Here is a 25,682-nt window from a genome sequence, read left to right as displayed (position 1 = left end):
AATAAACATAAAAATAATTTTATCTAACTAAACTAAGTTATTCTTTTTTTCAAAGGCATTAATTACTTAATCCTAAACGAATTTATTTAATTTGTGTGAAGTTGAAATTATTATACTTGGACAAATAATATATTATATTATTTTTCACTTTTGTATTGTTTTAATTTATTTTATATTTTGCTTGGGATAAAACACTTTTACGGTGTTTAATTTATTTTAGATTTGATTTGGAATCATTTATTTAAATTTTTATTACTTGATTATGTAATTAGTTTTGTGAGAAATTGATTTTATTAGAAATTACAGTGATAAATTAATAAATTAAAATTAAGTTTCGGGTCATTTCGGGTCGACCCGCCGCCCCGTAAACCTGAAATTTTCGGGTTCGGGTCAGCATACCTGACCCGTCACGGGTTGGCGGGTCGGGGTTCGGGTCAACAGATTTTCTGGCGGGTCTGTTGACCCGAACCCGACCCGCCAACCTGATTTGGACCCGAATTGCCACCCCTAACTGCAAGCGTGAAGGATTGATTTCATGATAATTTAGAGTTGCGGGATGAGGGAAAAAAACAGGGTGCAAATCAATAACAAAAAAAAATATAAAGTAAATAAATAAAAGGATAAGAGGAAAATGCTTGAATTGACGCTTAAAATGAATTTCGGTCTAGAAAAGCCACACTGCTTCGCAGGACGGGGTAGTTTAAAAGAATAAAGCGAAAGGAACATGGCGGGTGCGATCATACCAGCACTAATGCACCGGATCCCATCAGAACTCCGAAGTTAAGCGTGCTTGGGCGAGAGTAGTACTAGGATGGGTGACCCCCTGGGAAGTCCTCGTGTTGCACCCCTCTCTTTTTTGTTTCGAAATCCAAATTTCCTATTCGTTCTTTATCCTGTAGTAATTTAGCTCCGTCGGAACGATTGCTTAATATTTTGCTTCTTGTCGAAGCGTGAAGGAGGATCTGAAGGCGCGAGACAAATCAGGAACGGTACGGCTCGATCAAAGCCCGGATCGTCGCTCAAATTTGTCGGCGCAAATGTATCACCGCAACTAGGGGTGGCAATTTTCGACACGACCTGAAAACACGACACGAACCTAACACGAAATTAATGGGTTTGGGTTGAGGTTTCGGGAATTCGGGTCAGAATCGGGTTGGACCCGATGAACCCGAAAAGAAAACCGGTCGATTTCGGGTCAACCCGTGGTGACCTGATATGACCCGTTTACGAATTAAAAATAATTTAATAAACATAAAAATAAATTTATCTAACTAAACTAAGTTATTCTTTTTTTCAAAGGCATTAATTACTTAATCCTAAACGAATTTATTTAATTTGTGTGAAGTTGAAATTATTATACTTGGACAAATAATATATTATATTATTTTTCACTTTTGTATTGTTTTAATTTATTTTATATTTTGCTTGGGATAAAACACTTTTACGGTGTTTAATTTATTTTAGATTTGATTTGGAATCATTTATTTAAATTTTTATTACTTGATTATGTAATTAGTTTTGTGAGAAATTGATTTTATTAGAAATTACAGTGATAAATTAATAAATTAAAATTAAGTTTCGGGTCATTTCGGGTCGACCCGCCGCCCCGTAAACCTGAAATTTTCGGGTTCGGGTCAGCATACCTGACCCGTCACGAGTTGGCGGGTCGGGGTTCGGGTCAACAGATTTTCTGGCGGGTCTGTTGACCCGAACCCGACCCGCCAACCTGATTTGGACCCGAATTGCCACCCCTAACTGCAAGCGTGAAGGATTGATTTCATGATAATTTAGAGTTGCGGGATGAGGGAAAAAAACAGGGTGCAAATCAATAACAAAAAAAAATATAAAGTAAATAAATAAAAGGATAAGAGGAAAATGCTTGAATTGACGCTTAAAATGAATTTCGGTCTAGAAAAGCCACACTGCTTCGCAGGACGGGGTAGTTTAAAAGAATAAAGCGAAAGGAACATGGCGGGTGCGATCATACCAGCACTAATGCACCGGATCCCATCAGAACTCCGAAGTTAAGCGTGCTTGGGCGAGAGTAGTACTAGGATGGGTGACCCCCTGGGAAGTCCTCGTGTTGCACCCCTCTCTTTTTTGTTTCGAAATCCAAATTTCCTATTCGTTCTTTATCCTGTAGTAATTTAGCTCCGTCGGAACGATTGCTTAATATTTTGCTTCTTGTCGAAGCGTGAAGGAGGATCTGAAGGCGCGAGACAAATCAGGAACGGTACGGCTCGATCAAAGCCCGGATCGTCGCTCAAATTTGTCGGCGCAAATGTATCACCGCAACTAGGGGTGGCAATTTTCGACACGACCTGAAAACACGACACGAACCTAACACGAAATTAATGGGTTTGGGTTGAGGTTTCGGGAATTCGGGTCAGAATCGGGTTGGACCCGATGAACCCGAAAAGAAAACCGGTCGATTTCGGGTCAACCCGTGGTGACCTGATATGACCCGATATGACCCGTTTACGAATTAAAAATAATTTAATAAACATAAAAATAATTTTATCTAACTAAACTAAGTTATTCTTTTTTTCAAAGGCATTAATTACTTAATCCTAAACGAATTTATTTAATTTGTGTGAAGTTGAAATTATTATACTTGGACAAATAATATATTATATTATTTTTCACTTTTGTATTGTTTTAATTTATTTTATATTTTGCTTGGGATAAAACACTTTTACGGTGTTTAATTTATTTTAGATTTGATTTGGAATCATTTATTTAAATTTTTATTACTTGATTATGTAATTAGTTTTGTGAGAAATTGATTTTATTAGAAATTACAGTGATAAATTAATAAATTAAAATTAAGTTTCGGGTCATTTCGGGTCGACCCGCCGCCCCGTAAACCTGAAATTTTCGGGTTCGGGTCAGCATACCTGACCCGTCACGGGTTGGCGGGTCGGGGTTCGGGTCAACAGATTTTCTGGCGGGTCTGTTGACCCGAACCCGACCCGCCAACCTGATTTGGACCCGAATTGCCACCCCTAACTGCAAGCGTGAAGGATTGATTTCATGATAATTTAGAGTTGCGGGATGAGGGAAAAAAACAGGGTGCAAATCAATAACAAAAAAAAATATAAAGTAAATAAATAAAAGGATAAGAGGAAAATGCTTGAATTGACGCTTAAAATGAATTTCGGTCTAGAAAAGCCACACTGCTTCGCAGGACGGGGTAGTTTAAAAGAATAAAGCGAAAGGAACATGGCGGGTGCGATCATACCAGCACTAATGCACCGGATCCCATCAGAACTCCGAAGTTAAGCGTGCTTGGGCGAGAGTAGTACTAGGATGGGTGACCCCCTGGGAAGTCCTCGTGTTGCACCCCTCTCTTTTTTGTTTCGAAATCCAAATTTCCTATTCGTTCTTTATCCTGTAGTAATTTAGCTCCGTCGGAACGATTGCTTAATATTTTGCTTCTTGTCGAAGCGTGAAGGAGGATCTGAAGGCGCGAGACAAATCAGGAACGGTACGGCTCGATCAAAGCCCGGATCGTCGCTCAAATTTGTCGGCGCAAATGTATCACCGCAACTAGGGGTGGCAATTTTCGACACGACCTGAAAACACGACACGAACCTAACACGAAATTAATGGGTTTGGGTTGAGGTTTCGGGAATTCGGGTCAGAATCGGGTTGGACCCGATGAACCCGAAAAGAAAACCGGTCGATTTCGGGTCAACCCGTGGTGACCTGATATGACCCGATATGACCCGTTTACGAATTAAAAATAATTTAATAAACATAAAAATAATTTTATCTAACTAAACTAAGTTATTCTTTTTTTCAAAGGCATTAATTACTTAATCCTAAACGAATTTATTTAATTTGTGTGAAGTTGAAATTATTATACTTGGACAAATAATATATTATATTATTTTTCACTTTTGTATTGTTTTAATTTATTTTATATTTTGCTTGGGATAAAACACTTTTACGGTGTTTAATTTATTTTAGATTTGATTTGGAATCATTTATTTAAATTTTTATTACTTGATTATGTAATTAGTTTTGTGAGAAATTGATTTTATTAGAAATTACAGTGATAAATTAATAAATTAAAATTAAGTTTCGGGTCATTTCGGGTCGACCCGCCGCCCCGTAAACCTGAAATTTTCGGGTTCGGGTCAGCATACCTGACCCGTCACGGGTTGGCGGGTCGGGGTTCGGGTCAACAGATTTTCTGGCGGGTCTGTTGACCCGAACCCGACCCGCCAACCTGATTTGGACCCGAATTGCCACCCCTAACTGCAAGCGTGAAGGATTGATTTCATGATAATTTAGAGTTGCGGGATGAGGGAAAAAAACAGGGTGCAAATCAATAACAAAAAAATATATAAAGTAAATAAATAAAAGGATAAGAGGAAAATGCTTGAATTGACGCTTAAAATGAATTTCGGTCTAGAAAAGCCACACTGCTTCGCAGGACGGGGTAGTTTAAAAGAATAAAGCGAAAGGAACATGGCGGGTGCGATCATACCAGCACTAATGCACCGGATCCCATCAGAACTCCGAAGTTAAGCGTGCTTGGGCGAGAGTAGTACTAGGATGGGTGACCCCCTGGGAAGTCCTCGTGTTGCACCCCTCTCTTTTTTGTTTCGAAATCCAAATTTCCTATTCGTTCTTTATCCTGTAGTAATTTAGCTCCGTCGGAACGATTGCTTAATATTTTGCTTCTTGTCGAAGCGTGAAGGAGGATCTGAAGGCGCGAGACAAATCAGGAACGGTACGGCTCGATCAAAGCCCGGATCGTCGCTCAAATTTGTCGGCGCAAATGTATCACCGCAACTAGGGGTGGCAATTTTCGACACGACCTGAAAACACGACACGAACCTAACACGAAATTAATGGGTTTGGGTTGAGGTTTCGGGAATTCGGGTCAGAATCGGGTTGGACCCGATGAACCCGAAAAGAAAACCGGTCGATTTCGGGTCAACCCGTGGTGACCTGATATGACCCGTTTACGAATTAAAAATAATTTAATAAACATAAAAATAATTTTATCTAACTAAACTAAGTTATTCTTTTTTTCAAAGGCATTAATTACTTAATCCTAAACGAATTTATTTAATTTGTGTGAAGTTGAAATTATTATACTTGGACAAATAATATATTATATTATTTTTCACTTTTGTATTGTTTTAATTTATTTTATATTTTGCTTGGGATAAAACACTTTTACGGTGTTTAATTTTTTAGATTTGATTTGGAATCATTTATTTAAATTTTTATTACTTGATTATGTAATTAGTTTTGTGAGAAATTGATTTTATTAGAAATTACAGTGATAAATTAATAAATTAAAATTAAGTTTCGGGTCATTTCGGGTCGACCCGCCGCCCCGTAAACCTGAAATTTTCGGGTTCGGGTCAGCATACCTGACCCGTCACGGGTTGGCGGGTCGGGGTTCGGGTCAACAGATTTTCTGGCGGGTCTGTTGACCCGAACCCGACCCGCCAACCTGATTTGGACCCGAATTGCCACCCCTAACTGCAAGCGTGAAGGATTGATTTCATGATAATTTAGAGTTGCGGGATGAGGGAAAAAAACAGGGTGCAAATCAATAACAAAAAAATATATAAAGTAAATAAATAAAAGGATAAGAGGAAAATGCTTGAATTGACGCTTAAAATGAATTTCGGTCTAGAAAAGCCACACTGCTTCGCAGGACGGGGTAGTTTAAAAGAATAAAGCGAAAGGAACATGGCGGGTGCGATCATACCAGCACTAATGCACCGGATCCCATCAGAACTCCGAAGTTAAGCGTGCTTGGGCGAGAGTAGTACTAGGATGGGTGACCCCCTGGGAAGTCCTCGTGTTGCACCCCTCTCTTTTTTGTTTCGAAATCCAAATTTCCTATTCGTTCTTTATCCTGTAGTAATTTAGCTCCGTCGGAACGATTGCTTAATATTTTGCTTCTTGTCGAAGCGTGAAGGAGGATCTGAAGGCGCGAGACAAATCAGGAACGGTACGGCTCGATCAAAGCCCGGATCGTCGCTCAAATTTGTCGGCGCAAATGTATCACCGCAACTAGGGGTGGCAATTTTCGACACGACCTGAAAACACGACACGAACCTAACACGAAATTAATGGGTTTGGGTTGAGGTTTCGGGAATTCGGGTCAGAATCGGGTTGGACCCGATGAACCCGAAAAGAAAACCGGTCGATTTCGGGTCAACCCGTGGTGACCTGATATGACCCGTTTACGAATTAAAAATAATTTAATAAACATAAAAATAATTTTATCTAACTAAACTAAGTTATTCTTTTTTTCAAAGGCATTAATTACTTAATCCTAAACGAATTTATTTAATTTGTGTGAAGTTGAAATTATTATACTTGGACAAATAATATATTATATTATTTTTCACTTTTGTATTGTTTTAATTTATTTTATATTTTGCTTGGGATAAAACACTTTTACGGTGTTTAATTTATTTTAGATTTGATTTGGAATCATTTATTTAAATTTTTATTACTTGATTATGTAATTAGTTTTGTGAGAAATTGATTTTATTAGAAATTACAGTGATAAATTAATAAATTAAAATTAAGTTTCGGGTCATTTCGGGTCGACCCGCCGCCCCGTAAACCTGAAATTTTCGGGTTCGGGTCAGCATACCTGACCCGTCACGGGTTGGCGGGTCGGGGTTCGGGTCAACAGATTTTCTGGCGGGTCTGTTGACCCGAACCCGACCCGCCAACCTGATTTGGACCCGAATTGCCACCCCTAACTGCAAGCGTGAAGGATTGATTTCATGATAATTTAGAGTTGCGGGATGAGGGAAAAAAACAGGGTGCAAATCAATAACAAAAAAAAATATAAAGTAAATAAATAAAAGGATAAGAGGAAAATGCTTGAATTGACGCTTAAAATGAATTTCGGTCTAGAAAAGCCACACTGCTTCGCAGGACGGGGTAGTTTAAAAGAATAAAGCGAAAGGAACATGGCGGGTGCGATCATACCAGCACTAATGCACCGGATCCCATCAGAACTCCGAAGTTAAGCGTGCTTGGGCGAGAGTAGTACTAGGATGGGTGACCCCCTGGGAAGTCCTCGTGTTGCACCCCTCTCTTTTTTGTTTCGAAATCCAAATTTCCTATTCGTTCTTTATCCTGTAGTAATTTAGCTCCGTCGGAACGATTGCTTAATATTTTGCTTCTTGTCGAAGCGTGAAGGAGGATCTGAAGGCGCGAGACAAATCAGGAACGGTACGGCTCGATCAAAGCCCGGATCGTCGCTCAAATTTGTCGGCGCAAATGTATCACCGCAACTAGGGGTGGCAATTTTCGACACGACCTGAAAACACGACACGAACCTAAAACGAAATTAATGGGTTTGGGTTGAGGTTTCGGGAATTCGGGTCAGAATCGGGTTGGACCCGATGAACCCGAAAAGAAAACCGGTCGATTTCGGGTCAACCCGTGGTGACCTGATATGACCCGATATGACCCGTTTACGAATTAAAAATAATTTAATAAACATAAAAATAATTTTATCTAACTAAACTAAGTTATTCTTTTTTTCAAAGGCATTAATTACTTAATCCTAAACGAATTTATTTAATTTGTGTGAAGTTGAAATTATTATACTTGGACAAATAATATATTATATTATTTTTCACTTTTGTATTGTTTTAATTTATTTTATATTTTGCTTGGGATAAAACACTTTTACGGTGTTTAATTTATTTTAGATTTGATTTGGAATCATTTATTTAAATTTTTATTACTTGATTATGTAATTAGTTTTGTGAGAAATTGATTTTATTAGAAATTACAGTGATAAATTAATAAATTAAAATTAAGTTTCGGGTCATTTCGGGTCGACCCGCCGCCCCGTAAACCTGAAATTTTCGGGTTCGGGTCAGCATACCTGACCCGTCACGGGTTGGCGGGTCGGGGTTCGGGTCAACAGATTTTCTGGCGGGTCTGTTGACCCGAACCCGACCCGCCAACCTGATTTGGACCCGAATTGCCACCCCTAACTGCAAGCGTGAAGGATTGATTTCATGATAATTTAGAGTTGCGGGATGAGGGAAAAAAACAGGGTGCAAATCAATAACAAAAAAAAATATAAAGTAAATAAATAAAAGGATAAGAGGAAAATGCTTGAATTGACGCTTAAAATGAATTTCGGTCTAGAAAAGCCACACTGCTTCGCAGGACGGGGTAGTTTAAAAGAATAAAGCGAAAGGAACATGGCGGGTGCGATCATACCAGCACTAATGCACCGGATCCCATCAGAACTCCGAAGTTAAGCGTGCTTGGGCGAGAGTAGTACTAGGATGGGTGACCCCCTGGGAAGTCCTCGTGTTGCACCCCTCTCTTTTTTGTTTCGAAATCCAAATTTCCTATTCGTTCTTTATCCTGTAGTAATTTAGCTCCGTCGGAACGATTGCTTAATATTTTGCTTCTTGTCGAAGCGTGAAGGAGGATCTGAAGGCGCGAGACAAATCAGGAACGGTACGGCTCGATCAAAGCCCGGATCGTCGCTCAAATTTGTCGGCGCAAATGTATCACCGCAACTAGGGGTGGCAATTTTCGACACGACCTGAAAACACGACACGAACCTAACACGAAATTAATGGGTTTGGGTTGAGGTTTCGGGAATTCGGGTCAGAATCGGGTTGGACCCGATGAACCCGAAAAGAAAACCGGTCGATTTCGGGTCAACCCGTGGTGACCTGATATGACCCGTTTACGAATTAAAAATAATTTAATAAACATAAAAATAATTTTATCTAACTAAACTAAGTTATTCTTTTTTTCAAAGGCATTAATTACTTAATCCTAAACGAATTTATTTAATTTGTGTGAAGTTGAAATTATTATACTTGGACAAATAATATATTATATTATTTTTCACTTTTGTATTGTTTTAATTTATTTTATATTTTGCTTGGGATAAAACACTTTTACGGTGTTTAATTTTTTAGATTTGATTTGGAATCATTTATTTAAATTTTTATTACTTGATTATGTAATTAGTTTTGTGAGAAATTGATTTTATTAGAAATTACAGTGATAAATTAATAAATTAAAATTAAGTTTCGGGTCATTTCGGGTCGACCCGCCGCCCCGTAAACCTGAAATTTTCGGGTTCGGGTCAGCATACCTGACCCGTCACGGGTTGGCGGGTCGGGGTTCGGGTCAACAGATTTTCTGGCGGGTCTGTTGACCCGAACCCGACCCGCCAACCTGATTTGGACCCGAATTGCCACCCCTAACTGCAAGCGTGAAGGATTGATTTCATGATAATTTAGAGTTGCGGGATGAGGGAAAAAAACAGGGTGCAAATCAATAACAAAAAAATATATAAAGTAAATAAATAAAAGGATAAGAGGAAAATGCTTGAATTGACGCTTAAAATGAATTTCGGTCTAGAAAAGCCACACTGCTTCGCAGGACGGGGTAGTTTAAAAGAATAAAGCGAAAGGAACATGGCGGGTGCGATCATACCAGCACTAATGCACCGGATCCCATCAGAACTCCGAAGTTAAGCGTGCTTGGGCGAGAGTAGTACTAGGATGGGTGACCCCCTGGGAAGTCCTCGTGTTGCACCCCTCTCTTTTTTGTTTCGAAATCCAAATTTCCTATTCGTTCTTTATCCTGTAGTAATTTAGCTCCGTCGGAACGATTGCTTAATATTTTGCTTCTTGTCGAAGCGTGAAGGAGGATCTGAAGGCGCGAGACAAATCAGGAACGGTACGGCTCGATCAAAGCCCGGATCGTCGCTCAAATTTGTCGGCGCAAATGTATCACCGCAACTAGGGGTGGCAATTTTCGACACGACCTGAAAACACGACACGAACCTAAAACGAAATTAATGGGTTTGGGTTGAGGTTTCGGGAATTCGGGTCAGAATCGGGTTGGACCCGATGAACCCGAAAAGAAAACCGGTCGATTTCGGGTCAACCCGTGGTGACCTGATATGACCCGATATGACCCGTTTACGAATTAAAAATAATTTAATAAACATAAAAATAATTTTATCTAACTAAACTAAGTTATTCTTTTTTTCAAAGGCATTAATTACTTAATCCTAAACGAATTTATTTAATTTGTGTGAAGTTGAAATTATTATACTTGGACAAATAATATATTATATTATTTTTCACTTTTGTATTGTTTTAATTTATTTTATATTTTGCTTGGGATAAAACACTTTTACGGTGTTTAATTTATTTTAGATTTGATTTGGAATCATTTATTTAAATTTTTATTACTTGATTATGTAATTAGTTTTGTGAGAAATTGATTTTATTAGAAATTACAGTGATAAATTAATAAATTAAAATTAAGTTTCGGGTCATTTCGGGTCGACCCGCCGCCCCGTAAACCTGAAATTTTCGGGTTCGGGTCAGCATACCTGACCCGTCACGGGTTGGCGGGTCGGGGTTCGGGTCAACAGATTTTCTGGCGGGTCTGTTGACCCGAACCCGACCCGCCAACCTGATTTGGACCCGAATTGCCACCCCTAACTGCAAGCGTGAAGGATTGATTTCATGATAATTTAGAGTTGCGGGATGAGGGAAAAAAACAGGGTGCAAATCAATAACAAAAAAAAATATAAAGTAAATAAATAAAAGGATAAGAGGAAAATGCTTGAATTGACGCTTAAAATGAATTTCGGTCTAGAAAAGCCACACTGCTTCGCAGGACGGGGTAGTTTAAAAGAATAAAGCGAAAGGAACATGGCGGGTGCGATCATACCAGCACTAATGCACCGGATCCCATCAGAACTCCGAAGTTAAGCGTGCTTGGGCGAGAGTAGTACTAGGATGGGTGACCCCCTGGGAAGTCCTCGTGTTGCACCCCTCTCTTTTTTGTTTCGAAATCCAAATTTCCTATTCGTTCTTTATCCTGTAGTAATTTAGCTCCGTCGGAACGATTGCTTAATATTTTGCTTCTTGTCGAAGCGTGAAGGAGGATCTGAAGGCGCGAGACAAATCAGGAACGGTACGGCTCGATCAAAGCCCGGATCGTCGCTCAAATTTGTCGGCGCAAATGTATCACCGCAACTAGGGGTGGCAATTTTCGACACGACCTGAAAACACGACACGAACCTAACACGAAATTAATGGGTTTGGGTTGAGGTTTCGGGAATTCGGGTCAGAATCGGGTTGGACCCGATGAACCCGAAAAGAAAACCGGTCGATTTCGGGTCAACCCGTGGTGACCTGATATGACCCGATATGACCCGTTTACGAATTAAAAATAATTTAATAAACATAAAAATAATTTTATCTAACTAAACTAAGTTATTCTTTTTTTCAAAGGCATTAATTACTTAATCCTAAACGAATTTATTTAATTTGTGTGAAGTTGAAATTATTATACTTGGACAAATAATATATTATATTATTTTTCACTTTTGTATTGTTTTAATTTATTTTATATTTTGCTTGGGATAAAACACTTTTACGGTGTTTAATTTTTTAGATTTGATTTGGAATCATTTATTTAAATTTTTATTACTTGATTATGTAATTAGTTTTGTGAGAAATTGATTTTATTAGAAATTACAGTGATAAATTAATAAATTAAAATTAAGTTTCGGGTCATTTCTGGTCGACCCGCCGCCCCGTAAACCTGAAATTTTCGGGTTCGGGTCAGCATACCTGACCCGTCACGGGTTGGCGGGTCGGGGTTCGGGTCAACAGATTTTCTGGCGGGTCTGTTGACCCGAACCCGACCCGCCAACCTGATTTGGACCCGAATTGCCACCCCTAACTGCAAGCGTGAAGGATTGATTTCATGATAATTTAGAGTTGCGGGATGAGGGAAAAAAACAGGGTGCAAATCAATAACAAAAAAAAATATAAAGTAAATAAATAAAAGGATAAGAGGAAAATGCTTGAATTGACGCTTAAAATGAATTTCGGTCTAGAAAAGCCACACTGCTTCGCAGGACGGGGTAGTTTAAAAGAATAAAGCGAAAGGAACATGGCGGGTGCGATCATACCAGCACTAATGCACCGGATCCCATCAGAACTCCGAAGTTAAGCGTGCTTGGGCGAGAGTAGTACTAGGATGGGTGACCCCCTGGGAAGTCCTCGTGTTGCACCCCTCTCTTTTTTGTTTCGAAATCCAAATTTCCTATTCGTTCTTTATCCTGTAGTAATTTAGCTCCGTCGGAACGATTGCTTAATATTTTGCTTCTTGTCGAAGCGTGAAGGAGGATCTGAAGGCGCGAGACAAATCAGGAACGGTACGGCTCGATCAAAGCCCGGATCGTCGCTCAAATTTGTCGGCGCAAATGTATCACCGCAACTAGGGGTGGCAATTTTCGACACGACCTGAAAACACGACACGAACCTAACACGAAATTAATGGGTTTGGGTTGAGGTTTCGGGAATTCGGGTCAGAATCGGGTTGGACCCGATGAACCCGAAAAGAAAACCGGTCGATTTCGGGTCAACCCGTGGTGACCTGATATGACCCGTTTACGAATTAAAAATAATTTAATAAACATAAAAATAATTTTATCTAACTAAACTAAGTTATTCTTTTTTTCAAAGGCATTAATTACTTAATCCTAAACGAATTTATTTAATTTGTGTGAAGTTGAAATTATTATACTTGGACAAATAATATATTATATTATTTTTCACTTTTGTATTGTTTTAATTTATTTTATATTTTGCTTGGGATAAAACACTTTTACGGTGTTTAATTTATTTTAGATTTGATTTGGAATCATTTATTTAAATTTTTATTACTTGATTATGTAATTAGTTTTGTGAGAAATTGATTTTATTAGAAATTACAGTGATAAATTAATAAATTAAAATTAAGTTTCGGGTCATTTCGGGTCGACCCGCCGCCCCGTAAACCTGAAATTTTCGGGTTCGGGTCAGCATACCTGACCCGTCACGGGTTGGCGGGTCGGGGTTCGGGTCAACAGATTTTCTGGCGGGTCTGTTGACCCGAACCCGACCCGCCAACCTGATTTGGACCCGAATTGCCACCCCTAACTGCAAGCGTGAAGGATTGATTTCATGATAATTTAGAGTTGCGGGATGAGGGAAAAAAACAGGGTGCAAATCAATAACAAAAAAAAATATAAAGTAAATAAATAAAAGGATAAGAGGAAAATGCTTGAATTGACGCTTAAAATGAATTTCGGTCTAGAAAAGCCACACTGCTTCGCAGGACGGGGTAGTTTAAAAGAATAAAGCGAAAGGAACATGGCGGGTGCGATCATACCAGCACTAATGCACCGGATCCCATCAGAACTCCGAAGTTAAGCGTGCTTGGGCGAGAGTAGTACTAGGATGGGTGACCCCCTGGGAAGTCCTCGTGTTGCACCCCTCTCTTTTTTGTTTCGAAATCCAAATTTCCTATTCGTTCTTTATCCTGTAGTAATTTAGCTCCGTCGGAACGATTGCTTAATATTTTGCTTCTTGTCGAAGCGTGAAGGAGGATCTGAAGGCGCGAGACAAATCAGGAACGGTACGGCTCGATCAAAGCCCGGATCGTCGCTCAAATTTGTCGGCGCAAATGTATCACCGCAACTAGGGGTGGCAATTTTCGACACGACCTGAAAACACGACACGAACCTAACACGAAATTAATGGGTTTGGGTTGAGGTTTCGGGAATTCGGGTCAGAATCGGGTTGGACCCGATGAACCCGAAAAGAAAACCGGTCGATTTCGGGTCAACCCGTGGTGACCTGATATGACCCGATATGACCCGTTTACGAATTAAAAATAATTTAATAAACATAAAAATAATTTTATCTAACTAAACTAAGTTATTCTTTTTTTCAAAGGCATTAATTACTTAATCCTAAACGAATTTATTTAATTTGTGTGAAGTTGAAATTATTATACTTGGACAAATAATATATTATATTATTTTTCACTTTTGTATTGTTTTAATTTATTTTATATTTTGCTTGGGATAAAACACTTTTACGGTGTTTAATTTATTTTAGATTTGATTTGGAATCATTTATTTAAATTTTTATTACTTGATTATGTAATTAGTTTTGTGAGAAATTGATTTTATTAGAAATTACAGTGATAAATTAATAAATTAAAATTAAGTTTCGGGTCATTTCGGGTCGACCCGCCGCCCCGTAAACCTGAAATTTTCGGGTTCGGGTCAGCATACCTGACCCGTCACGGGTTGGCGGGTCGGGGTTCGGGTCAACAGATTTTCTGGCGGGTCTGTTGACCCGAACCCGACCCGCCAACCTGATTTGGACCCGAATTGCCACCCCTAACTGCAAGCGTGAAGGATTGATTTCATGATAATTTAGAGTTGCGGGATGAGGGAAAAAAACAGGGTGCAAATCAATAACAAAAAAAAATATAAAGTAAATAAATAAAAGGATAAGAGGAAAATGCTTGAATTGACGCTTAAAATGAATTTCGGTCTAGAAAAGCCACACTGCTTCGCAGGACGGGGTAGTTTAAAAGAATAAAGCGAAAGGAACATGGCGGGTGCGATCATACCAGCACTAATGCACCGGATCCCATCAGAACTCCGAAGTTAAGCGTGCTTGGGCGAGAGTAGTACTAGGATGGGTGACCCCCTGGGAAGTCCTCGTGTTGCACCCCTCTCTTTTTTGTTTCGAAATCCAAATTTCCTATTCGTTCTTTATCCTGTAGTAATTTAGCTCCGTCGGAACGATTGCTTAATATTTTGCTTCTTGTCGAAGCGTGAAGGAGGATCTGAAGGCGCGAGACAAATCAGGAACGGTACGGCTCGATCAAAGCCCGGATCGTCGCTCAAATTTGTCGGCGCAAATGTATCACCGCAACTAGGGGTGGCAATTTTCGACACGACCTGAAAACACGACACGAACCTAACACGAAATTAATGGGTTTGGGTTGAGGTTTCGGGAATTCGGGTCAGAATCGGGTTGGACCCGATGAACCCGAAAAGAAAACCGGTCGATTTCGGGTCAACCCGTGGTGACCTGATATGACCCGTTTACGAATTAAAAATAATTTAATAAACATAAAAATAATTTTATCTAACTAAACTAAGTTATTCTTTTTTTCAAAGGCATTAATTACTTAATCCTAAACGAATTTATTTAATTTGTGTGAAGTTGAAATTATTATACTTGGACAAATAATATATTATATTATTTTTCACTTTTGTATTGTTTTAATTTATTTTATATTTTGCTTGGGATAAAACACTTTTACGGTGTTTAATTTATTTTAGATTTGATTTGGAATCATTTATTTAAATTTTTATTACTTGATTATGTAATTAGTTTTGTGAGAAATTGATTTTATTAGAAATTACAGTGATAAATTAATAAATTAAAATTAAGTTTCGGGTCATTTCGGGTCGACCCGCCGCCCCGTAAACCTGAAATTTTCGGGTTCGGGTCAGCATACCTGACCCGTCACGGGTTGGCGGGTCGGGGTTCGGGTCAACAGATTTTCTGGCGGGTCTGTTGACCCGAACCCGACCCGCCAACCTGATTTGGACCCGAATTGCCACCCCTAACTGCAAGCGTGAAGGATTGATTTCATGATAATTTAGAGTTGCGGGATGAGGGAAAAAAACAGGGTGCAAATCAATAACAAAAAAAAATATAAAGTAAATAAATAAAAGGATAAGAGGAAAATGCTTGAATTGACGCTTAAAATGAATTTCGGTCTAGAAAAGCCACACTGCTTCGCAGGACGGGGTAGTTTAAAAGAATAAAGCGAAAGGAACATGGCGGGTGCGATCATACCAGCACTAATGCACCGGATCCCATCAGAACTCCGAAGTTAAGCGTGCTTGGGCGAGAGTAGTACTAGGATGGGTGACCCCCTGGGAAGTCCTCGTGTTGCACCCCTCTCTTTTTTGTTTCGAAATCCAAATTTCCTATTCGTTCTTTATCCTGTAGTAATTTAGCTCCGTCGGAACGATTGCTTAATATTTTGCTTCTTGTCGAAGCGTGAAGGAGGATCTGAAGGCGCGAGACAAATCAGGAACGGTACGGCTCGATCAAAGCCCGGATCGTCGCTCAAATTTGTCGGCGCAAATGTATCACCGCAACTAGGGGTGGCAATTTTCGACACGACACGAACCTAACACGAAATTAATGGGTTTGGGTTGAGGTTTCGGGAATTCGGGTCAGAATCGGGTTGGACCCGATGAACCCGAAAAGAAAACCGGTCGATTTCGGGTCAACCCGTGGTGACCTGATATGACCCGATATGACCCGTTTACGAATTAAAAATAATTTAATAAACATAAAAATAATTTTATCTAACTAAACTAAGTTATTCTTTTTTTCAAAGGCATTAATTACTTAATCCTAAACGAATTTATTTAATTTGTGTGAAGTTGAAATTATTATACTTGGACAAATAATATATTATATTATTTTTCACTTTTGTATTGTTTTAATTTATTTTATATTTTGCTTGGGATAAAACACTTTTACGGTGTTTAATTTATTTTAGATTTGATTTGGAATCATTTATTTAAATTTTTATTACTTGATTATGTAATTAGTTTTGTGAGAAATTGATTTTATTAGAAATTACAGTGATAAATTAATAAATTAAAATTAAGTTTCGGGTCATTTCGGGTCGACCCGCCGCCCCGTAAACCTGAAATTTTCGGGTTCGGGTCAGCATACCTGACCCGTCACGGGTTGGCGGGTCGGGGTTCGGGTCAACAGATTTTCTGGCGGGTCTGTTGACCCGAACCCGACCCGCCAACCTGATTTGGACCCGAATTGCCACCCCTAACTGCAAGCGTGAAGGATTGATTTCATGATAATTTAGAGTTGCGGGATGAGGGAAAAAAACAGGGTGCAAATCAATAACAAAAAAAAATATAAAGTAAATAAATAAAAGGATAAGAGGAAAATGCTTGAATTGACGCTTAAAATGAATTTCGGTCTAGAAAAGCCACACTGCTTCGCAGGACGGGGTAGTTTAAAAGAATAAAGCGAAAGGAACATGGCGGGTGCGATCATACCAGCACTAATGCACCGGATCCCATCAGAACTCCGAAGTTAAGCGTGCTTGGGCGAGAGTAGTACTAGGATGGGTGACCCCCTGGGAAGTCCTCGTGTTGCACCCCTCTCTTTTTTGTTTCGAAATCCAAATTTCCTATTCGTTCTTTATCCTGTAGTAATTTAGCTCCGTCGGAACGATTGCTTAATATTTTGCTTCTTGTCGAAGCGTGAAGGAGGATCTGAAGGCGCGAGACAAATCAGGAACGGTACGGCTCGATCAAAGCCCGGATCGTCGCTCAAATTTGTCGGCGCAAATGTATCACCGCAACTAGGGGTGGCAATTTTCGACACGACACGAACCTAACACGAAATTAATGGGTTTGGGTTGAGGTTTCGGGAATTCGGGTCAGAATCGGGTTGGACCCGATGAACCCGAAAAGAAAACCGGTCGATTTCGGGTCAACCCGTGGTGACCTGATATGACCCGATATGACCCGTTTACGAATTAAAAATAATTTAATAAACATAAAAATAATTTTATCTAACTAAACTAAGTTATTCTTTTTTTCAAAGGCATTAATTACTTAATCCTAAACGAATTTATTTAATTTGTGTGAAGTTGAAATTATTATACTTGGACAAATAATATATTATATTATTTTTCACTTTTGTATTGTTTTAATTTATTTTATATTTTGCTTGGGATAAAACACTTTTACGGTGTTTAATTTATTTTAGATTTGATTTGGAATCATTTATTTAAATTTTTATTACTTGATTATGTAATTAGTTTTGTGAGAAATTGATTTTATTAGAAATTACAGTGATAAATTAATAAATTAAAATTAAGTTTCGGGTCATTTCGGGTCGACCCGCCTCCCCGTAAACCTGAAATTTTCGGGTTCGGGTCAGCATACCTGACCCGTCACGGGTTGGCGGGTCGGGGTTCGGGTCAACAGATTTTCTGGCGGGTCTGTTGACCCGAACCCGACCCGCCAACCTGATTTGGACCCGAATTGCCACCCCTAACTGCAAGCGTGAAGGATTGATTTCATGATAATTTAGAGTTGCGGGATGAGGGAAAAAAACAGGGTGCAAATCAATAACAAAAAAAAATATAAAGTAAATAAATAAAAGGATAAGAGGAAAATGCTTGAATTGACGCTTAAAATGAATTTCGGTCTAGAAAAGCCACACTGCTTCGCAGGACGGGGTAGTTTAAAAGAATAAAGCGAAAGGAACATGGCGGGTGCGATCATACCAGCACTAATGCACCGGATCCCATCAGAACTTCGAAGTTAAGCGTGCTTGGGCGAGAGTAGTACTAGGATGGGTGACCCCCTGGGAAGTCCTCGTGTTGCACCCCTCTCTTTTTTGTTTCGAAATCCAAATTTCCTATTCGTTCTTTATCCTGTAGTAATTTAGCTCCGTCGGAACGATTGCTTAATATTTTGCTTCTTGTCGAAGCGTGAAGGAGGATCTGAAGGCGCGAGACAAATCAGGAACGGTACGGCTCGATCAAAGCCCGGATCGTCGCTCAAATTTGTCGGCGCAAATGTATCACCGCAACTAGGGGTGGCAATTTTCGACACGACCTGAAAACACGACACGAACCTAACACGAAATTAATGGGTTTGGGTTGAGGTTTCGGGAATTCGGGTCAGAATCGGGTTGGACCCGATGAACCCGAAAAGAAAACCGGTCGATTTCGGGTCAACCCGTGGTGACCCGATATGACCCGTTTACGAATTAAAAATAATTTAATAAACATAAAAATAATTTTATCTAACTAAACTAAGTTATTCTTTTTTTCAAAGGCATTAATTACTTAATCCTAAACGAATTTATTTAATTTGTGTGAAGTTGAAATTATTATACTTGGACAAATAATATATTATATTATTTTTCACTTTTGTATTGTTTTAATTTATTTTATATTTTGCTTGGGATAAAACACTTTTACGGTGTTTAATTTATTTTAGATTTGATTTGGAATCATTTATTTAAATTTTTATTACTTGATTATGTAATTAGTTTTGTGAGAAATTGATTTTATTAGAAATTACAGTGATAAATTAATAAATTAAAATTAAGTTTCGGGTCATTTCGGGTCGACCCGCCGCCCCGTAAACCTGAAATTTTCGGGTTCGGGTCAGCATACTGACCCGTCACGGGTTGGCGGGTCGGGGTTCGGGTCAACAGATTTTCTGGCGGGTCTGTTGACCCGAACCCGACCCGCCAACCTGATTTGGACCCGAATTGCCACCCCTAACTGCAAGCGTGAAGGATTGATTTCATGATAATTTAGAGTTGCGGGATGAGGGAAAAAAACAGGGTGCAAATCAATAACAAAAAAAAATATAAAGTAAATAAATAAAAGGATAAGAGGAAAATGCTTGAATTGACGCTTAAAATGAATTTCGGTCTAGAAAAGCCACACTGCTTCGCAGGACGGGGTAGTTTAAAAGAATAAAACGAAAGGAACATGGCGGGTGCGATCATACCAGCACTAATGCACCGGATCCCATCAGAACTCCGAAGTTAAGCGTGCTTGGGCGAGAGTAGTACTAGGATGGGTGACCCCCTGGGAAGTCCTCGTGTTGCATCCCTCTCTTTTTTGTTTCGAAATCCAAATTTCCTATTCGTTCTTTATCCTGTAGTAATTTAGCTCCGTCGGAACGATTGCTTAATATTTTGCTTCTTGTCGAAGCGTGAAGGAGGATCTGAAGGCGCGAGACAAATCAGGAACGGTACGGCTCGATCAAAGCCCGGATCGTCGCTCAAATTTGTCGGCGCAAATGTATCACCGCAACTAGGGGTGGCAATTTTCGACACGACCTGAAAACACGACACGAACCTAACACGAAATTAATGGGTTTGGGTTGAGGTTTCGGGAATTCGGGTCAGAATCGGGTTGGACCCGATGAACCCGAAAAGAAAACCGGTCGATTTCGGGTCAACCCGTGGTGACCTGATATGACCCGATATGACCCGTTTACGAATTAAAAATAATTTAATAAACATAAAAATAATTTTATCTAACTAAACTAAGTTATTCTTTTTTTCAAAGGCATTAATTACTTAATACTAAACGAATTTATTTAATTTGTGTGAAGTTGAAATTATTATACTTGGACAAATAATATATTATATTATTTTTCACTTTTGTATTGTTTTAATTTATTTTATATTTTGCTTGGGATAAAACACTTTTACGGTGTTTAATTTATTTTAGATTTGATTTGGAATCATTTATTTAAATTTTTATTACTTGATTATGTAATTAGTTTTGTGAGAAATTGATTTTATTAGAAATTACAGTGATAAATTAATAAATTAAAATTAAGTTTCGGGTCATTTCGGGTCGACCCGCCGCCCCGTAAACCAGAAATTTTCGGGTTCGGGTCAGCATACCTGACCCGTCACGGGTTGGCGGGTCGGTGTTCGGGTCAACAGATTTTCTGACGGGTCTGTTGACCCGAACCCGACCCGCCAACCTGATTTGGACCCGAATTGCCACCCCTAACTGCAAGCGTGAAGGATTGATTTCATGATAATTTAGAGTTGCGGGATGAGGGAAAAAAATAGGGTGCAAATCAATAACAAAAAAAAATATAAAGTAAATAAATAAAAGGATAAGAGGAAAATGCTTGAATTGACGCTTAAAATGAATTTCGGTCTAGAAAAGCCACACTGCTTCGCAGGACGGGGTAGTTTAAAAGAATAAAGCGAAAGGAACATGGCGGGTGCGATCATACCAGCACTAATGCACCGGATCCAATCAGAACTCCGAAGTTAAGCGTGCTTGGGCGAGAGTAGTACTAGGATGGGTGACCCCCTGGGAAGTTCTCGTGTTGCACCCCTTTCTTTTTTGTTTCGAAATCCAAATTTCCTATTCGTTCTTTATCCTGTAGTAATTTAGCTCCGTCGGAACGATTGCTTAATATTTTGCTTCTTGTCGAAGCGTGAAGGAGGATCTGAAGGCGCGAGACAAATCAGGAACGGTACGGCTCGATCAAAGCCCGGATCGTCGCTCAAATTTGTCGGCGCAAATGTATCACCGCAACTAGGGGTGGCAATTTTCGACACGACCTGAAAACACGACACGAACCTAACACGAAATTAATGGGTTTGGGTTGAGGTTTCGGGAATTCGGGTCAGAATCGGGTTGGACCCGATGAACCCGAAAAGAAAACCGGTCGATTTCGGGTCAACCCGTGGTGACCTGATATGACCCGATATGACCCGTTTACGAATTAAAAATAATTTAATAAACATAAAAATAATTTTATCTAACTAAACTAAGTTATTCTTTTTTTCAAAGGCATTAATTACTTAATCCTAAACGAATTTATTTAATTTGTGTGAAGTTGAAATTATTATACTTGGACAAATAATATATTATATTATTTTTCACTTTTGTATTGTTTTAATTTATTTTATATTTTGCTTGGGATAAAACACTTTTACGGTGTTTAATTTATTTTAGATTTGATTTGGAATCATTTATTTAAATTTTTATTACTTGATTATGTAATTAGTTTTGTGAGAAATTGATTTTATTAGAAATTACAGTGATAAATTAATAAATTAAAATTAAGTTTCGGGTCATTTCGGGTCGACCCGCCGCCCCGTAAACCTGAAATTTTCGGGTTCGGGTCAGCATACCTGACCCGTCACGGGTTGGCGGGTCGGGGTTCGGGTCAACAGATTTTCTGGCGGGTCTGTTGACCCGAACCCGACCCGCCAACCTGATTTGGACCCGAATTGCCACCCCTAACTGCAAGCGTGAAGGATTGATTTCATGATAATTTAGAGTTGCGGGATGAGGGAAAAAAACAGGGTGCAAATCAATAACAAAAAAAAATATAAAGTAAATAAATAAAAGGATAAGAGGAAAATGCTTGAATTGACGCTTAAAATGAATTTCGGTCTAGAAAAGCCACACTGCTTCGCAGGACGGGGTAGTTTAAAAGAATAAAGCGAAAGGAACATGGCGGGTGCGATCATACCAGCACTAATGCACCGGATCCCATCAGAACTCCGAAGTTAAGCGTGCTTGGGCGAGAGTAGTACTAGGATGGGTGACCCCCTGGGAAGTCCTCGTGTTGCACCCCTCTCTTTTTTGTTTCGAAATCCAAATTTCCTATTCGTTCTTTATCCTGTAGTAATTTAGCTCCGTCGGAACGATTGCTTAATATTTTGCTTCTTGTCGAAGCGTGAAGGAGGATCTGAAGGCGCGAGACAAATCAGGAACGGTACGGCTCGATCAAAACCCGGATCGTCGCTCAAATTTGTCGGCGCAAATGTATCACCGCAACTAGGGGTGGCAATTTTCGACACGACACGAACCTAACACGAAATTAATGGGTTTGGGTTGAGGTTTCGGGAATTCGGGTCAGAATCGGGTTGGACCCGATGAACCCGAAAAGAAAACCGGTCGATTTCGGGTCAACCCGTGGTGACCTGATATGACCCGATATGACCCGTTTACGAATTAAAAATAATTTAATAAACATAAAAATAATTTTATCTAACTAAACTAAGTTATTCTTTTTTTCAAAGGCATTAATTACTTAATCCTAAACGAATTTATTTAATTTGTGTGAAGTTGAAATTATTATACTTGGACAAATAATATATTATATTATTTTTCACTTTTGTATTGTTTTAATTTATTTTATATTTTGCTTGGGATAAAACACTTTTACGGTGTTTAATTTATTTTAGATTTGATTTGGAATCATTTATTTAAATTTTTATTACTTGATTATGTAATTAGTTTTGTGAGAAATTGATTTTATTAGAAATTACAGTGATAAATTAATAAATTAAAATTAAGTTTCGGGTCATTTCGGGTCGACCCGCCGCCCCGTAAACCTGAAATTTTCGGGTTCGGGTCAGCATACCTGACCCGTCACGGGTTGGCGGGTCGGGGTTCGGGTCAACAGATTTTCTGGCGGGTCTGTTGACCCGAACCCGACCCGCCAACCTGATTTGGACCCGAATTGCCACCCCTAACTGCAAGCGTGAAGGATTGATTTCATGATAATTTAGAGTTGCGGGATGAGGGAAAAAAACAGGGTGCAAATCAATAACAAAAAAAAATATAAAGTAAATAAATAAAAGGATAAGAGGAAAATGCTTGAATTGACGCTTAAAATGAATTTCGGTCTAGAAAAGCCACACTGCTTCGCAGGACGGGGTAGTTTAAAAGAATAAAGCGAAAGGAACATGGCGGGTGCGATCATACCAGCACTAATGCACCGGATCCCATCAGAACTCCGAAGTTAAGCGTGCTTGGGCGAGAGTAGTACTAGGATGGGTGACCCCCTGGGAAGTCCTCGTGTTGCACCCCTCTCTTTTTTGTTTCGAAATCCAAATTTCCTATTCGTTCTTTATCCTGTAGTAATTTAGCTCCGTCGGAACGATTGCTTAATATTTTGCTTCTTGTCGAAGCGTGAAGGAGGATCTGAAGGCGCGAGACAAATCAGGAACGGTACGGCTCGATCAAAGCCCGGATCGTCGCTCAAATTTGTCGGCGCAAATGTATCACCGCAACTAGGGGTGGCAATTTTCGACACGACCTGAAAACACGACACGAACCTAACACGAAATTAATGGGTTTGGGTTGAGGTTTCGGGAATTCGGGTCAGAATCGGGTTGGACCCGATGAACCCGAAAAGAAAACCGGTCGATTTCGGGTCAACCCGTGGTGACCCGATATGACCCGTTTACGAATTAAAAATAATTTAATAAACATAAAAATAATTTTATCTAACTAAACTAAGTTATTCTTTTTTTCAAAGGCATTAATTACTTAATCCTAAACGAATTTATTTAATTTGTGTGAAGTTGAAATTATTATACTTGGACAAATAATATATTATATTATTTTTCACTTTTGTATTGTTTTAATTTATTTTATATTTTGCTTGGGATAAAACACTTTTACGGTGTTTAATTTATTTTAGATTTGATTTGGAATCATTTATTTAAATTTTTATTACTTGATTATGTAATTAGTTTTGTGAGAAATTGATTTTATTAGAAATTACAGTGATAAATTAATAAATTAAAATTAAGTTTCGGGTCATTTCGGGTCGACCCGCCGCCCCGTAAACCTGAAATTTTCGGGTTCGGGTCAGCATACTGACCCGTCACGGGTTGGCGGGTCGGGGTTCGGGTCAACAGATTTTCTGGCGGGTCTGTTGACCCGAACCCGACCCGCCAACCTGATTTGGACCCGAATTGCCACCCCTAACTGCAAGCGTGAAGGATTGATTTCATGATAATTTAGAGTTGCGGGATGAGGGAAAAAAACAGGGTGCAAATCAATAACAAAAAAAAATATAAAGTAAATAAATAAAAGGATAAGAGGAAAATGCTTGAATTGACGCTTAAAATGAATTTCGGTCTAGAAAAGCCACACTGCTTCGCAGGACGGGGTAGTTTAAAAGAATAAAACGAAAGGAACATGGCGGGTGCGATCATACCAGCACTAATGCACCGGATCCCATCAGAACTCCGAAGTTAAGCGTGCTTGGGCGAGAGTAGTACTAGGATGGGTGACCCCCTGGGAAGTCCTCGTGTTGCACCCCTCTCTTTTTTGTTTCGAAATCCAAATTTCCTATTCGTTCTTTATCCTGTAGTAATTTAGCTCCGTCGGAACGATTGCTTAATATTTTGCTTCTTGTCGAAGCGTGAAGGAGGATCTGAAGGCGCGAGACAAATCAGGAACGGTACGGCTCGATCAAAGCCCGGATCGTCGCTCAAATTTGTCGGCGCAAATGTATCACCGCAACTAGGGGTGGCAATTTTCGACACGACCTGAAAACACGACACGAACCTAACACGAAATTAATGGGTTTGGGTTGAGGTTTCGGGAATTCGGGTCAGAATCGGGTTGGACCCGATGAACCCGAAAAGAAAACCGGTCGATTTCGGGTCAACCCGTGGTGACCTGATATGACCCGATATGACCCGTTTACGAATTAAAAATAATTTAATAAACATAAAAATAATTTTATCTAACTAAACTAAGTTATTCTTTTTTTCAAAGGCATTAATTACTTAATCCTAAACGAATTTATTTAATTTGTGTGAAGTTGAAATTATTATACTTGGACAAATAATATATTATATTATTTTTCACTTTTGTATTGTTTTAATTTATTTTATATTTTGCTTGGGATAAAACACTTTTACGGTGTTTAATTTATTTTAGATTTGATTTGGAATCATTTATTTAAATTTTTATTACTTGATTATGTAATTAGTTTTGTGAGAAATTGATTTTATTAGAAATTACAGTGATAAATTAATAAATTAAAATTAAGTTTCGGGTCATTTCGGGTCGACCCGCCGCCCCGTAAACCTGAAATTTTCGGGTTCGGGTCAGCATACCTGACCCGTCACGGGTTGGCGGGTCGGGGTTCGGGTCAACAGATTTTCTGGCGGGTCTGTTGACCCGAACCCGACCCGCCAACCTGATTTGGACCCGAATTGCCACCCCTAACTGCAAGCGTGAAGGATTGATTTCATGATAATTTAGAGTTGCGGGATGAGGGAAAAAAACAGGGTGCAAATCAATAACAAAAAAAAATATAAAGTAAATAAATAAAAGGATAAGAGGAAAATGCTTGAATTGACGCTTAAAATGAATTTCGGTCTAGAAAAGCCACACTGCTTCGCAGGACGGGGTAGTTTAAAAGAATAAAGCGAAAGGAACATGGC

General features: G+C 39.2%; 20 non-coding genes across 20 annotated transcripts; all 20 read left to right on the top strand.

Annotated features, from left to right (window-relative positions):
- Window positions 1-729: 729 nt before the first annotated feature.
- Window positions 730-848, top strand: LOC140033439 (5S ribosomal RNA). Its single transcript, XR_011837336.1, has one exon. It is a non-coding gene; the product is annotated as a 5S ribosomal RNA (ribosomal RNA).
- Window positions 849-1,973: 1,125 nt separating this feature from the next.
- On the top strand, window positions 1,974-2,092 carry LOC140033428 (5S ribosomal RNA). The gene has a single exon (XR_011837325.1). It is a non-coding gene; the product is annotated as a 5S ribosomal RNA (ribosomal RNA).
- A 1,135-nt stretch (window positions 2,093-3,227) lies between these two features.
- LOC140033417 (5S ribosomal RNA) lies at window positions 3,228-3,346 on the top strand. Its single transcript, XR_011837314.1, has one exon. It is a non-coding gene; the product is annotated as a 5S ribosomal RNA (ribosomal RNA).
- Window positions 3,347-4,481: 1,135 nt separating this feature from the next.
- Window positions 4,482-4,600, top strand: LOC140033406 (5S ribosomal RNA). Its single transcript, XR_011837302.1, has one exon. It is a non-coding gene; the product is annotated as a 5S ribosomal RNA (ribosomal RNA).
- A 1,123-nt stretch (window positions 4,601-5,723) lies between these two features.
- Window positions 5,724-5,842, top strand: LOC140033395 (5S ribosomal RNA). Its single transcript, XR_011837291.1, has one exon. It is a non-coding gene; the product is annotated as a 5S ribosomal RNA (ribosomal RNA).
- Window positions 5,843-6,967: 1,125 nt separating this feature from the next.
- Window positions 6,968-7,086, top strand: LOC140033384 (5S ribosomal RNA). The gene has a single exon (XR_011837280.1). It is a non-coding gene; the product is annotated as a 5S ribosomal RNA (ribosomal RNA).
- Window positions 7,087-8,221: 1,135 nt separating this feature from the next.
- On the top strand, window positions 8,222-8,340 carry LOC140033373 (5S ribosomal RNA). The gene has a single exon (XR_011837269.1). It is a non-coding gene; the product is annotated as a 5S ribosomal RNA (ribosomal RNA).
- Window positions 8,341-9,463: 1,123 nt separating this feature from the next.
- LOC140033362 (5S ribosomal RNA) lies at window positions 9,464-9,582 on the top strand. Its single transcript, XR_011837257.1, has one exon. It is a non-coding gene; the product is annotated as a 5S ribosomal RNA (ribosomal RNA).
- Window positions 9,583-10,717: 1,135 nt separating this feature from the next.
- On the top strand, window positions 10,718-10,836 carry LOC140033351 (5S ribosomal RNA). The gene has a single exon (XR_011837246.1). It is a non-coding gene; the product is annotated as a 5S ribosomal RNA (ribosomal RNA).
- A 1,133-nt stretch (window positions 10,837-11,969) lies between these two features.
- LOC140033340 (5S ribosomal RNA) lies at window positions 11,970-12,088 on the top strand. The gene has a single exon (XR_011837235.1). It is a non-coding gene; the product is annotated as a 5S ribosomal RNA (ribosomal RNA).
- Window positions 12,089-13,213: 1,125 nt separating this feature from the next.
- LOC140033328 (5S ribosomal RNA) lies at window positions 13,214-13,332 on the top strand. The gene has a single exon (XR_011837223.1). It is a non-coding gene; the product is annotated as a 5S ribosomal RNA (ribosomal RNA).
- A 1,135-nt stretch (window positions 13,333-14,467) lies between these two features.
- On the top strand, window positions 14,468-14,586 carry LOC140033317 (5S ribosomal RNA). The gene has a single exon (XR_011837212.1). It is a non-coding gene; the product is annotated as a 5S ribosomal RNA (ribosomal RNA).
- Window positions 14,587-15,711: 1,125 nt separating this feature from the next.
- LOC140033310 (5S ribosomal RNA) lies at window positions 15,712-15,830 on the top strand. Its single transcript, XR_011837203.1, has one exon. It is a non-coding gene; the product is annotated as a 5S ribosomal RNA (ribosomal RNA).
- Window positions 15,831-16,952: 1,122 nt separating this feature from the next.
- Window positions 16,953-17,071, top strand: LOC140033299 (5S ribosomal RNA). Its single transcript, XR_011837193.1, has one exon. It is a non-coding gene; the product is annotated as a 5S ribosomal RNA (ribosomal RNA).
- Window positions 17,072-18,193: 1,122 nt separating this feature from the next.
- On the top strand, window positions 18,194-18,312 carry LOC140034697 (5S ribosomal RNA). Its single transcript, XR_011838557.1, has one exon. It is a non-coding gene; the product is annotated as a 5S ribosomal RNA (ribosomal RNA).
- A 1,124-nt stretch (window positions 18,313-19,436) lies between these two features.
- On the top strand, window positions 19,437-19,555 carry LOC140034682 (5S ribosomal RNA). Its single transcript, XR_011838542.1, has one exon. It is a non-coding gene; the product is annotated as a 5S ribosomal RNA (ribosomal RNA).
- Window positions 19,556-20,690: 1,135 nt separating this feature from the next.
- LOC140034704 (5S ribosomal RNA) lies at window positions 20,691-20,809 on the top strand. The gene has a single exon (XR_011838564.1). It is a non-coding gene; the product is annotated as a 5S ribosomal RNA (ribosomal RNA).
- Window positions 20,810-21,944: 1,135 nt separating this feature from the next.
- Window positions 21,945-22,063, top strand: LOC140033288 (5S ribosomal RNA). The gene has a single exon (XR_011837182.1). It is a non-coding gene; the product is annotated as a 5S ribosomal RNA (ribosomal RNA).
- Window positions 22,064-23,185: 1,122 nt separating this feature from the next.
- LOC140033277 (5S ribosomal RNA) lies at window positions 23,186-23,304 on the top strand. Its single transcript, XR_011837171.1, has one exon. It is a non-coding gene; the product is annotated as a 5S ribosomal RNA (ribosomal RNA).
- Window positions 23,305-24,428: 1,124 nt separating this feature from the next.
- Window positions 24,429-24,547, top strand: LOC140033266 (5S ribosomal RNA). The gene has a single exon (XR_011837160.1). It is a non-coding gene; the product is annotated as a 5S ribosomal RNA (ribosomal RNA).
- Window positions 24,548-25,682: the final 1,135 nt, after the last annotated feature.

The sequence above is a fragment of the Coffea arabica genome, unplaced genomic scaffold (assembly GCF_036785885.1).
Source record: "Coffea arabica cultivar ET-39 unplaced genomic scaffold, Coffea Arabica ET-39 HiFi ptg000200l, whole genome shotgun sequence".
Lineage (NCBI taxonomy): Eukaryota > Viridiplantae > Streptophyta > Magnoliopsida > Gentianales > Rubiaceae > Coffea > Coffea arabica.
This window is presented reverse-complemented; position numbering and strand designations above follow the sequence as displayed.